Source organism: Peromyscus californicus, unplaced genomic scaffold (assembly GCF_007827085.1).
Source record: "Peromyscus californicus insignis strain IS unplaced genomic scaffold, ASM782708v3 Scaffold_24__1_contigs__length_46423439, whole genome shotgun sequence".
Taxonomy (NCBI): Eukaryota; Metazoa; Chordata; class Mammalia; order Rodentia; family Cricetidae; genus Peromyscus; species Peromyscus californicus.
In genome coordinates, this window is record NW_026294535.1 from 38077502 (window position 1) to 38091846 (window position 14345).

Genomic DNA, 14345 nt, shown 5'->3' on the forward strand with positions numbered 1-14345 from the left:
CATTCAGCGCGGACATCCTGTTTACATGGGGAATGAGGATCTTGCTTGCTTTTCCTCTTCTCTTTTTCAAGCCTGTCATTATGTTTACCCAAGTCCAGCGGGTAGGTGCCAGGAGGGCTAGGAGCTGATTTCCCTGGCTAACACTGCCGTGGCGGCAGCCCCACTGACCCTTGAGTCCAGGCAGAGAGCCAGGCCTGCACACACCAACACTCTCCACACAAAGAAACCATTCTCCCCTGGCTGTTTTCTCTGCGGGCATGCTGGGATGCTCTGGGTAATTGTCTAGCAAATGTCCAAATATGTCGGCGCTATATACTTTCTGGTCAACTAGATGATGGAGGAAAAGGATGGAGAAAGGCGCTAGGGTCTATGGTAGGCCTCCCACATGCAATGCGGTGTACTGGAGCCATTTTACATACATGCCGTTTGAGTCAACGCCAGCACCTCCCAGAGAGGTATGGATCATTGCCTGATTTTCTCGGGCAAGGGAACTAGGCATAGGAGCATTCTGTTAGTGCCTGGAAGATCCAGAATCTAAGCTTGATCCACCAAGCTTTATTGTCTATTTCCTTTTAGCTTGGGGTGTAGGTATGGGAAAGGGTGAGCTTTAGAATCCTTACGTTCCTTTACAGAAGCACAATTAAGTTGCTCTGAATCAATGAATCAGGAGTGTTTTCATCCACCTCTCACCCATTCTAATGGATTTTCAAACAACACACTTAGCATAAACAGTTCTGCTTCTTAGGTGCCAAATCTGCCTATAGTTATCGAAGTCGGAGGTGAGAACCTGGGCTAGGTCAGTTCCAGCTGTGCATCCCCAGTAAGCCAATTAAAAGAGCTAAATTAAAAGAGGAAAGCCGGGCGGTGGTGGCGCACGCCTTTAATCCCAGCACTCAGGAGGCAGAGGCAGGCGTATCTCTGTGAGTTTGAGGCCACCCTGGTCTACCGAGTGAGTTCCAGGAAAGGCACAAAGCTACACAGAGAAACCCTGTCTCAAAAAACCAAAAAAAAAAAAAAAAAAAAAAAAAAAGAGGAAAGCAGAAATGGGAGATTACTCAATGAAGTCACGTTTGGAAAAGGGATCCAGAGAACCCTCACCCAAAGTCCCCATTCTGGGTCCTGAAGTGATGTCCAAAATTAAATAGAGGGTCAGGTGTAGTGGGTAGCTGTTCCGTGGGTAGCTGTTCCAGCTTTGACCTAGAAGTAATACCCCCATTGAGGCTTTGGTAACTGTCACGCCTACAAGGCAGGGCCAAGACAGGAGCCCTTAAGATCCGGATGTGCCAACTCTCTTGGTTCCTGGATCCTGGATGCTGGAGGTAGATTGAGCAGAGTTCTCCAGAGAACACCGCTGGACTGCGCTTCACCTTTCCCGGACCCTGTAACCTATCCCTTTACTTCTAAGTTACCCCACAAAATAAACCTCCCTTTTAACTACATGGAGTGGCCTTAATACTACAACCAATAGTCAGGAATATGCACATCTAAGCAGTTCTGGTCAAAGTGTGGTCTTACCGACCACTGACCCGTCTTCTGGGCTTCAGTCCCATCCCATAAGGTGTTCTAACAAGTTGTTAGAGCTGTGTGGAATCTCAAGCTTGGAACCTCTTTCTTCTCCAGCCTGAGGTACATAGGGAAATTCCCATTTCTTTGGGGGTCCATTGCTTCAATAGTTTGAGCAACAAAGTGTGTCTTTCAAATACCTCTATTTCTGTCCAGCCACTTACATACTCATGATGCCTGAAAAGTCTAGACAAAATACTTTTTAAAAAATTATGAGGATTTTAGAAATAGACAGCAGATAAGTTGTTCAGAAAGATGAAATTTGGAATCTGGAAAAGTGTTAGCATGGAGATGAGTTCTCCTTGGCTCAGTTGGAAGGTTGAACTGGCTTAGTTAGTGGGTTTAAGTGGGTTTGTTGTTGTTGTTGTTGTTGTTGGAATAATTTAGTTGATTGGTTGATTTGGTTTAGTTTATTGGTTGGTTAATTGGTTTGGTAGGTGGTTGGTTGGCTGGATTGGTTTGGTCTAGTTGATTTGGTAGGTTGCTTGCTTTGGTTGGCTCAATTAGCTTATTGATTGATTGGTTGGTTGGTCCCATTGGTTGGTTCGGTCTAGGTGATTGGTTAGTTTTGGTTGGTTGGTTGGTTTGGTTTAGTTCTTGGTTAGACTGGTTTAGTTCTTGATTAGACTAGTTTGATTGGTTGGCTTGTTGGATTGGTCGGGTTGGGTTAATAATGAATTGGTTTGTTTGGTTATATGTTTGGGTGCTGGTTTGGTTGCTAACTTCTTCTCAAGGTGATCCAGGCAGCTTTGAAGATTGTCTCCAATGATCCCCTCCCCTAGTATTTATTCCCCATGTAAGCTACCATCACCAGCTCTTGAGTCTGGGCTGAATTTAGTGTCTAGATTCTAACAGATGGAATAGACAGGGTGATGGGTGTCATTTCCAAGATTGGGTTATAAAAATATCATATTCCCTCTGTGTCTTAGTTAGGGCTTCCATTGCCGTGATAAAACACAATGACCAAAAGCCACCTGGGGAGGAGAGGGTTTATTTCACTTACAACTCTCAGGTCACGCCCCCTCCCCCATCACTGAAGGAAGTCAGGGAAGGAACTCAAGGCAGGTCCCTGGATGCAGGAACTGAAGCAGAAGCCGTGGGTGAAGGCTGCATGCTGGCTTGCTCCTCATGGTTTGCTCAGATTATTTTCTTATACTACTCAGGCCCACCTGCCCAGGGATAGCACCAATCACTGTGGGCTGGGCCCTTCCACATCAATCAGTAATCAAGAAAATTCCTACAGGCTTGCCTATGGAGGGATTTTCTCAATTGAGTTTCCCTCCTCTCAGATGACTCCTGGTTATGTCAACTTTATTTAAAAAAAGAAAGAAAAGAAAAGAAAACCTAACCCTCTCTCTCTCTCTCTCTCTCTCTCTCTCTCTCTCTCTCTCTCTCTCTCTCTCTCTCTGTTGGTGTGGGTCTCCCTCTATTCTTCCCCTCCCTCACTCTGGGGAAAACAGGCTGCTGTTATATTGTGAAGAGTCCTATGCAGAAGCTCACAGGTCACAGCCTGTGAGGGTGTCTCCTAACAGACCTGAGGGTGAGCCTGGAGCAGCTCCCCCTCTGGCTGAGCAGTGGGATGATCCCCACCCTGGGTAACATCTTGGTTACGGGTTTGTAAAAGGTGACAAATCGGGGACATTGGGCTAAACCACTGCACACACGTAGATTCCTCATCCACAGGGGCAATGAAACAAAGTTTTCTATTTTAAGCTGTTAGAGTTACAGCAAATTTATTTCCTGGCAATAAATAACTGATATAGAGTAGGGACAGACCCTAACAGAGAAGCTATGTGAGAGTACCAAGATAGACTATTACTGTCTCTAATTTCTGTAAACCCCAGGGGGGCTGACTTTAACCTTCAAAAAAAAATCTACAAAATTAAAAAAAAAAAAAAAAAACAGACTTAAACTTGTTTAAAGATATTGCCTAACAGGGCATTCACAATTTGATTGTAAGTTGTCAGAATTTGGTCTTCAGGAAAAGGTAGGGCTTGAGGAGAATAACGTAAGAGGAGGCTGACACACAGCAGAATAGTCAGCTATGGCCACTATCCTCAAGGGAGAGCAACCAGCCATCAATAATACTATAATTATAATGTGTCCAGCAGTGTGTGGGAAGAACGTGGGCTGGATAACAGGTTTGCCTACACCCAGGGATGTGTTACCCATAACACATCATTGTGACTCTGAGAGTCAGTCCACAGGAAATACACTTCCCCCTTCGGCTGTTAATAGGAAGGCACCCCCCAACCCCCACCCCTTGTAACCGGCTAGGGCTGGAGACTGCCAAGGCTAGTCAATTGTGGACTTCATGGGGGAGGGGGAAAAAAAGAACCCAAGAAAGGACTATGTGGGCCAGCATGACAAGTCCTTAAGAAAGACTGTGGTTTGCTGGGCATAGCAAGAGAATAATTATTGAAAAAAAAAAAAGTAAACCTAGGCCTCATCAAAATGTATTCCTTGCTGTGGTTAGGACCTGTGGCGAGCTGAATAATGGGCCACCAAATCCACCCACATCCGCGTTCCCGGAACTTGCAGTGTTCCCCTGTACAGCAAAAGGGACTTTGCAAATATGATCAAAAGTAGAAGGTAAGCTCTGGACTCTCTGGGTGAGCCTGGTGTTGCTGCAAGGTTACGATGGGGGGCCGGAAGTCGCAGTCCCTGGAGGAGTCGTGGTAAGGGAAGCAGACACTGGAGCGATGCACTTTGAGGATAGAAAAGCAGAGTCCCAAGACAAGCAACGAGCAGTTGCCAGCAGCCGGAAAAGGGGCAAGAGGACAGATTGTCCTCTTGGAATCTCCAGGAAGAACCAGCCCTGAGGAAATGTTAACATTCACCCAGTGAAACCCATCCGTCACGTCCGTGCTGACCTCCAGAAGAGTAACAGGATTGATTAGCTTTGTTTCCGCCGCTAATGTGGCAAGAACTGGAAGCTAATTCGGTTACTTGTTGCGGCAGCCCCTGGAAGCTAATTCAGAAACCATCAGGAAGTTGTCAGAGGAGAGCATGGAGGCCAAAGCAGAAATTGCAGGAAACAAGGGCAAACCGAGGAAGGTCTCTGTCCTAGGGAACCCACACTCGAATCCTGTCTGAAGCTGGGGCTGAAGACTGCAAGCCACAGCTCTCCTTTCCCTGGGACTGCCAAGGCTAGGCAACCTCACGAGCATTTCTCAAGAGCATTTCCTGACGAAAGCACGAGAAAGGAATGAAATGCAACTCAGGGTGTTTGTACCAATGATGCCAGCAGCTCCTCAGGGCCAACGCTTGTCGCAGAAATATTGCTCGGGCAGATTTCCATTCAAAGTGAACCTCATCTTTCCCCACAGCAACACTCGTTGTGACTGACAGATGGTGTCTACGCAAATACGTAAATGTATGTAGAAAGCACATTGCCTGCACGTTGCTTTGTAGCACAAGTAAAAAAATAAGAATATTCTGTGACATACTCGACTACACAAATACCCCAGACTTACATAGATTAAAAAAACACCTTAAACTAAAAAGTTAAGCAAGAGTTAAAAGTATAGATTTATAGCTAATATTAACTATATAATATATAATTGCAGTTTGTTATTAATGTTTGCTAATATACATTATGTAATATGGATCATTCAACCAATTACAAAATTGTGATAATAAAGCAATGATCAGGAAAAAAGTTAAATTTTATAGACAGATAATTCTTTAAAAGTGCAACCTCAGCTGGTAAAGATGGAGATTATATTATCCTCCCAGAACTCGAAGGGAGTAGTAAGTTGAAACAGGAAGGTCCATATCTTTCAGACCTCAACTGCATGAGTCAGTCATATACCTCAGGTATGGCAGATGGGTTTGTGTGAGACTCGTATTTATTTTGCTATGTTGAATGTGCTCCTGTGCTCATCTGGACCACTTCTATAGCCTGCCTTCGCCACAATCACCCATACTAATGTGTGCCAATCTATACTTTTAGACAGGTTTTGCTCTGGAGGGCAAAAGCCCCAAACTAAGATGCCAGTGTGGGTGACAAGGAACACAGAGGGAAATGGAGAGAAAAACACAATGACACGGTTGTATGAAGACATGATAATGAAGCCCATTATTTTGTGTGCTCTTGTGGTTCAAATGGATCAAGAATTTGAATGCTACTGGGGGTACTATTTTTGGAAGCTGCTGGACCTTTAGGAGGTGGGACCCACTCAGAGGCAGTGGGTGTCTAGAGATAAGCCTTATGGGTTACAGCCCTAATACCCTCTGCTTCCTGGCAGTTGACAGGTTTAAGAGCTGCTCACACTCCCACAAGCCCCCCTCTACTGTACCTCCCCCACCGTGATGGCCTGTAGTCTTTTGAACCAAAAAACAAAACAAGTTGCTTCTTTCAGGGATGTTTTCACAACAAAAAAGTTAATGATACATATGCTATAATAATAATAATAATTGTGGTGGTTTGAATAGGTATGGCCCCTATAGATTCATGTGTTTGAATGCTTGGCCCATAGGGAGTGGTACTATTAGGAGGTGTGGCCTTGTTGGGGGAATATGTCACTGTGGGAACAGGCTTTGAGGTCTCCTATGCTCAAGCTACACCAAGTGTAGCACACAGTCTCTTTCTGCTGCCTGCGGATTGGGATGTAGAACTCTCAGCTCCTTGTCTAGCACCATGTCTGCCTGCACACTGCCATGTCCTGCCATGATGATAATGGACTGAACCTCTGAACTGTAAGCCAGTCCCAATGAAATGTTTTCCTTTATAAGAGTTGCTGTGGTCATGGTGTCTCTTCACAGCAATAGAAACCCTAAGACAATAATTAATAATAATAATAATAATAATAATAATAATAATAATAAATAGTAGTTAAAATAGTGATGCTTCCTTTAGAGGCCCTACAGGAGATTCTGTCCCTCACCTCTTTCACTTTCTGGTGGCTCCAGGTCTTCCTCAAACAGGTGCTGTATCACTCCTACCCTGCCTATAGTTCATGTGGCCATCCTCTCTGTCATGTGCCTCTTACAAGAAAACTTCTCCTAGGCCACCCAGAATGATATTACCTGTGATCTTCACTTAATTACATTTGCAAAGATCTTTAAAAAAAAAAAGATGCATTCACTGTTATGGAATATTACTTTAACTGTGTAAAGGTATGTTACATTTGTCTATGCTGCATTTGTTTAACAATGTAAGGATGTGTTACATTTGTGCTGTATTTGTTTAATTATGCAACAACATATTGCATTTGTTTCAACTTGCCTGCCTAAGGCACCTGATTGGTCTGATAAAAAGATGAACAGCCAATAGCCAGGCAGGAGAGGGATAGGCGGGGCTGGTGGGCAGAGGGAATAAGTAGGAGGAGAGATATAGGCTTGAGAGAGAAGGAGGAGGAATGAGGGAGAAAGAAAGGGACACCCCCAGGGCCAGAAGCCACACAGCCACCAGACAGACAGACATGAGAAGCAGGAAAGCAAGACATACAGAAAAAAAGAAAGCTAAAAAGCCCAAGGCAAAATGTAGATGAAAAGAAACAAGTTAAGTTAGAAGAGCTAGCAAGAAACAAGCCTAAGCTAAGGCTGAGCATTCAAAACTAATAACAAGTCTCCATGTCATGATTTGGGAGCTAGTTGGTGCCCCCCCCCCCAAAAAAAGAAAGCCTATGACAATTCACAAACTTCAAGTTTTAGACATATCTGTTGGGAAACCACTCGTTTAAGCTATTATATCTTTAAAAGTTATAATTTAGTGGAGCTGACGAGGTGCTCATTTGATAAAGGGCCTTCTGTGTAAGCATGAGGACCTGAATTCAAACCCCTTGCTCCCGCAGCTGAGTACACTGTGTGTCTGTAAACAATGCACTGGAGTGGGGGGGGGGTGAGAAAGAAACAGGACGCATGCAGCTCATTAGTGAGCCAGCCTCGCATAGTTAGTGAGATGCGGGTTCACTGAGAGACCCTTCAATAAAAACAAGGTAAAGATCTGCAAAATCAAAACGGCTCAGTGGGTAAAGGTGCTGGCCACCAAGCCTGACAACCTGAGTTCAATCCCCACGACCCACATTGCAGGAGAGCACCAATGCCCACAATTTGTCCTCTGACTTCCACATGTGCATTTGAAAATAAATAAATAGATAGATAGATAGATAGATAGATAGATAAATAAATAAATAAATAAATAAATAAATAAATAAATAAATAATATTTAGTTTGGAGGTGGAGAACCATGGAGAACAGCATACAACATTGACTTCTGGCCTCCACACATGCACATCCATGTACACACAACTCTATGTGCCTACACCACATTCATACCTCTTTGCTCTAGCTTGCAAGAGATATGCCTTGACTCTCCCTTCCTCTTTTCTGTTATTGAGGCAGGAATTCACTTTGCTAGTCTATTGGAATCACCTCACTTTCTGAGACCAAATCTTCATTTGGCAACATATCTGTAAAAGGGCATGGTAGCCGCCAAAAATAGCCCCGCCCTCTCTCTACCTGCCAATCAAGGACAGGTTTCCCCTTATGAGAAGAACTTTATTAGAACGTGGATGCCAGTGCCTAAGTCACAGCCGCACTGGTGGCCCCTGCTTATGGATCAGCCCCATTTTTCTGATGGCATGGATAACAGGAGTCATAGGGTCCCGGCATCCTAAGCTCGATGTCATCATCAGTGACTGCAGCAAAGATGCACAGGATCCAGACATCTGTCCTAGCAGCTCCCTACATCTGGGTGGACTGCTCTCACGTCTGCTGCTCCAAACATCTTTACAATCCCTGTATACATCTCCCTGTATCAAGTCTCTTAAGGCTGAATGACCAAAAATGGTTTCTGATTTCCAAGGTGGACACTGACTAGTACACATCTCATGTTGCTACGGTTCTCCTGGAATGCTGTTTGCCCTCCAATAGCATTTTAAGCATATTTTTATATAATCATTCTTCAGCTCTGTACACAAAAAAGACGATCATCTTTTTGCCCCTTGTGGTTCAGTGGTAATTGATCTGGGTATAAAACCCCAGGAGCATTGTTCTTGCGCTGTGGGCGTCTGACTGCCCTGAATCCTAGCACTGGGTGCTGTTTCTGAGTAGTGTGATAAGTTATCTTTGCTCCACTCAACATCATTTGTCCTCTCAGGAATCATTTTTCTTTTGAGGTTTTAAATTTACCTGTATGGTGTCTATTTGTTGATTTCTTATCTCCACTGAAATGGCATTCTAGAAACCCTTGGAGTCTAATTATCTATGTTTCTTGATTGTTTGCCACAAAATCTTGAATCTTCTTCACTATCAATTCTTTCTTATTCTGAGACTCCCATGATATCAAGGATCTATTTATATATCCCATATTTCAACTTTTTTTTTTACCTAGTTCTTCCCCTTATCAACCCTTAGTTATGCCTAAGGGCTTGAGACATCCAGCTTACTGACTAGCTCATCCAAGATCGACAACCTGCTGTTCAAACTTTCCATTGAATTCTTCAATTCACACTTTGACTCATTACCTAATATCTCTACTGGATTTTTTTTAATGAGTATTATTTCTTTTTGCTACTTCTGATTTTTCCCACTTTTCCTTCTAGGAAGATATTTTTTAAGTTTATTTTTTATTCTTCTGCTTGCCCCCACTCAGTCCACAAGGCAAGTAGTAACCAGCTTCCCACTTACTCACCTTTCAGTTTCTCCCCATATTTGGGGATATATTTAACTTTCATCACCTTCCTGCTAGGACCTATTCAATGGGTCTCCACATCATTAAATAAAGACTCTCAAATGCAACACTTTCTTAGGTCTTCCCATTTCTCTCAATGCTTTCCTCTATCTGGAATCCTCTAACTTCCTTTACTGTTCTTGAGTTTACTATCTGTAGTCCCAGGTAGCCCTCACAATGTAACAATGTGTTCTTAGTGGAAGCAAATGTGTGTGTGTGTGTGTGTGAATGTGTACACACCTGTTAATTAACTGTACAAAGGCCTATAAGCTAATGATGACAACATAATTGCTCTTAGCTAAGAAAAAATAAAAAGTCTATTTTACATACAAAAAGGGGGCATGATTCACTATCAGCAGGGCATGTGTTCACCGGTGTTCAAAGAACCGTCTGCAAAGCTCAGTGAGCCAGCCCAGCCCTGTGACCTCACAGCTGATCAAGACTTCAGATTTCCAGTATGTCTTACTAGTGTGAAGCTGTAGGGAGGAAGTGAAACCTCGTGATGTCGATCTCCTCCAACAAGCGAGAGCTAACCTGTGTGAAAAGGGCATGGGGAGGTGATATCACCTACCTAAGCATTCAAATCTACTGGCTTAGGTTGTGGAGCTCAGGACCCATGTAACAGTTTGCAGTTACGATCCGAGTTGGTTAATCACAAAAATGGAGGAGTTCAGTTAGAAGTAGAATGGGGGTCTACAGGCTTCAAGATAAACTCAATCCACACAATCAGAGCGCATGTTGACTTCAAGGAGAAGTCGCCAAAAGGCAACTGGACACATTTCTTTTGACGCTTTCACCATTTGGCTCCGGAACCTGGGTCCTTTTGTCAGCTTGGCCAGATACTTGGGGAAGGGGAGAGTTGCCAAGCAGGACTCTGACTCCAGAAAAGTCTGTTTCTGTCTGCATGACAAACAGTGCTTTTGTGTCCTGAGGAGGAAATGCCAACCTAACAAGGGGGACCACGAATCCACAACATTTTAATTTCTACTTTGGGGAGAAGCTAACCTCCCATTCACGTTGTTGTATTACAGATTTTCATGACGACTTTCAAGTTGGCCATGGTACTTATGGTAATTTCATTACAGACCACATCTTCATCTTTTAATTTCTTTCCTATTTATAATTATACAACGGTAATTAAAAAGTATTACAACTACATGCTATCCTAGCTGAAACTCCAGCCTGCCAGGCTTATAATATTCAAGACATGGCTCTGTCTTTATTTCTTTTCTCCATTTAGGGAGGAAGAAGGGAGGAGGGCAGGGAGGCTGTGGGGACTCTGGTCATTACAACCTCGCATCCTTTCATCAACTTTTCTTTGTTCCTTAAAAAAAAAAAAAAAATAGGATTTTTCCAAATAGTCCCCCCACCAAATGAACTGTTTTGATGTAAGAGTTTCCACTTCAGTTTCTCACCACATCTGAAGCGAAGTCAGTTCAGACTCACTGAGAGCATGCAAGAACTTCAAGTGTTGTTGAAACTTGGATGAAATTCCATCTTCCGGAGCCGATGCCAGCAGCCTCGGCCTCCATTGCTCCAGAGATCTCGGGGCTGACACCATAGCCAAGGCACCTCTTAGCTTTCTCTCTCAGCACACGGAAGGTACTTGGGTGTAAAGACTTGCCTACTTTTCAGTGAAGTGTCGCTCAGAATGATGTGGAACCAAAGACACAAGCAGTGCAGACTGAGCCTCGGCTGCAGAGAGTGTTGTGAGCTGATAATTGGCCCCATTTTTTTTTTTTTTTTTTTTTTTTTTTTTGGTTTTTCGAGACAGGGTTTCTCTGTGTAGCTTTGCGCCTGTCCTGGAACTCACTTGGTAGCCCAGGCTGGCCTCGAACTCACAGAGATCCGCCTGGCTCTGCCTCCCGAGTGCTGGGATTAAAGGCGTGCGCCACCACCGCCCGGCCGACCCCATTTTTTAATATCTTCACAGAAGGTTGAACAATGGAGCCAAGCAGAGCTGTTGCCCTGCAGGAGTTCACACACTAGCCGGAAGAAGGATGCACATGTGTCCGTGTCCTGCCAGTCTCCCACCTTCCGTCCACTACAGAACTGATGTTCTTGCTCTCCAAGTCCGTGCACACCTTATGTTAATCATCCACTCATGGGCCAAACACAGTGAAGCAGATCAACAGAATCACAGTGAGTGGAAGAGGCCTGGGAGAAGCGGTTGCTATTTTTATAATCGCTGCTCTACTACGGTCTCGATTTTCCAAACTCTCCCTTGTCTCCTCAAGATGCTTTTTATGACCTTTTCCTATTGGTGACCTTTACCAGCACCAACCCAGCCCACTTTGGAATCTCAAAAGGCAAGGGCTCAAATCTTGATCGCAGATCTCTTATAAGGGTCCTCGGTCGCCCTCCAAGCTTGCCCTCTGTGAAATCTCAGGAAAGCACTTTCTCAGTGACAGGGAATAAAGACTGGTATCGGACTCTGAGAAATTACTCACAAAATAACAAAAATCCTTTGCTTTCTGTTCCTAGACCAGTGCTCTGCAACCTCAGCTCTACTTTGGAAAAACCTGATGGAAAAAAAAAAAAATGAGTTCTATCCTCCCCAGATTCCAGTGCTGAAGCCCTAAGCCCCAAGTTGATTTCTTAGGAGACGGGGCCTTTGGAGAGTTAATTCAAGTCAGAAACCCAGGGCCCTAACCCAACAGGCCCGGTGTCTTTGTAAAAGATTCCAGAGATCTCTCCCTGAAGACACACGGAAAAGCCCACGAGAAGCAGCCATCTGCAAGATGGAGAAGAGGGAACCTCATGAAGAACCAGCCCTGCCGGCACTTTGGTTTTAGAATTCCTAGCTAGAGGTAGGAGAAAAATAATTTCTACTATTTAAACAACCTGGTGATTTATTTCTTTTATAGTAGCCTGTCCAAACTAATATGCCTGCAGGGCTCCAGAAAACTCAATGCCCAAGCCACACCCCTTACCAGTTATCAGAATCTCTATGTGAAGGAACCCGTGTACCTCAGGATGCTCCCCTCTGGACTCCGGATGAGGCCCAGACCACACCCAAACACCATTTTCCAGACACAAAGACATCCTTTATTAAGCAAGGAAAAGAGACAAGACGGCTGAATCTGAATCGGGCAGAAACAGCAGCAAATGGTGCCACAGCTGTTGATTTTAAGAGAGGGAAACGGGGCAGGTCTGTGTTAGAATGAGCGAGGACTTGTTGGTAAGTTCTGATTGGGTATTTCAATTAGGTTAGTCAAAACAATGAATTTTGATTACTGGACCTTGATGTTTTGACAGTTGGATATTGGTGACCAGCCTCAGGAATGAGTCGGTGGCCAAATAAGGGAATAGACCTTGGTGGCTAGCTTTAGGAATGTAGTCTAACGGTTTATTTAGCAAGGGAGAGGGAAGGAGAGAGGGTAAGACTGGCCACCGCCATGTTTGCCATGCCCAGGCCTGCTAGAGCCCTTCACTAAGAGTGAATTCTAAGCCTCCCAAAATAACCCCAATGTGCAGCCATGTTATACAAGAAAAAGTTTTATTGTCAACTTGGAAACACGGTTTTATAATTCTTTTGATTTTACTTAACTGATGTTTTCAATTATATGATAAGGATATTCACAAGTCATTTGCTGCATATATTTGTCTCAATTTATTGCTTACTTTTATAGTTTTGTCTCATACATACACCTATATAGAGATGTTTGCATGTATACACATCTACAGGGGATGTATGTGCATATAGGTATGTGTCTTAGAGTTTCATTGCTGTGAAGAGACACCATGACCACAGCCAACTCATAAAGGAAAACAGTGAATTGGGGCTGGCTTCCAGTTTCAAAGGTTTAGGTCGTTATCGTCATGGCAGGAAGCAAGGCAGCATGCAGTCAGACCTTGTGCTGGAGAAGGAGCTGAGAGGTCTACATCTTGATCCACAGGCAGAAGGAGACTGCCACAGTAGACCTAGCTTGAGCATACTATCTGTATCTCCAGTTCCAGAGGATCCAGAGGGATTTCTGCCTCTGGAATGCTAGGATTAAAGGCGTGCGTGCCACCATTTTCTGGCCTCTGTATCTAGTGGCTGTTCTGTCTCTGACCCCAGGTAAGTTTATTAGGGTGCACAATATTTCAGAACACAATACCACCACAGGTTGGTAGAAAAGGTAGTGATGGTGGTGGTGGTGGTGGTGGTGGTAATGATGGTGGTGGTGGTGGCGGTAAAGGTAGCAGTTTGGTGGCAGTAATGGTGATAATGGTGGTGGAGGTGATGGTGATGGTGAGTGGACGGTCGGGGTGGGGGGCGCCAGATATTGGTGAAATTATTAAGGCCACTCCACATAGTTAAAAGGAGATTTATTTAATGGCGTAACTTACAAATTAAGGGATATGTAGGTCACAGGGTCTGGGGAAGGTGTATCGCAGTCCAGCAGTGTTCTCTGGAGCTCTGCTCGGTCCACCTCCACCGTCCAGGGTCCCGGAACAGAGAGAGCCTCGCCCATCCAGATCTCGGGTCTCCAGGTGCCTCCCTTGGCCCCGCCTTGTAGGTGTGACAGTTGCCGAAGTCTCAATGGGGGTTGGAACTTCCAGATCAAAGCTGGAATGGCTGCCCACTACACCTAAGGGCCAAGCTTCAAACACATGAGTCTATGGGGGCCATTTCTATTCAAAGCACCGCAGTATGTATGTGTGTGGGGCTGTTCTGTCTCTGACCCCAGATAAGTTTATTAGGGTGCACAATATTTCAGAACACAATACCACCACAGGTTGGTAGTAAAGGTAGTGATGGTGGTGGTGGTGGTAATGATGGTGGTGGTGGTGGTGGTAAAGGTAGCAGTTTGGTGGCAGTAGTGGTGATAATGGTGATGGAGGTGATGGTGACGGTGAGTGAATGGTTGGGGTGGGGGCTGGTAGTGAAGGTGGTGGTGGTTGCAGTTTGTTAACGTACCAGTCTTACACTCTACGAATTTTTGTCACCGGTGAGCTCTTGCCTATCCACCGAATGCTGACCTCCACATAGTTTCTGCTGGTTCCCAGTGACTTTTAAAATTTTTTATTTTGGTTTGCTGAGCTGGTCAAGAACCCACAGCCAGTAAGGCAAGAGTCCATCTTGACATGACTCCAGGGTGGGGGGTGCTTCCTCCTG

At 44.5% G+C, this 14345-nt stretch overlaps 1 long non-coding RNA gene across 1 annotated transcript; it reads left to right on the forward strand.

Moving 5' to 3' along the window:
• The first annotated feature begins 268 nt into the window (after nt 1–268).
• On the forward strand, nt 269–11812 carry LOC128119829 (uncharacterized). Its single transcript, XR_008221687.1, has 2 exons — nt 269–455; nt 11175–11812. It is a non-coding gene; the product is annotated as an uncharacterized LOC128119829 (long non-coding RNA).
• The last annotated feature ends 2533 nt before the right edge of the window (nt 11813–14345 follow it).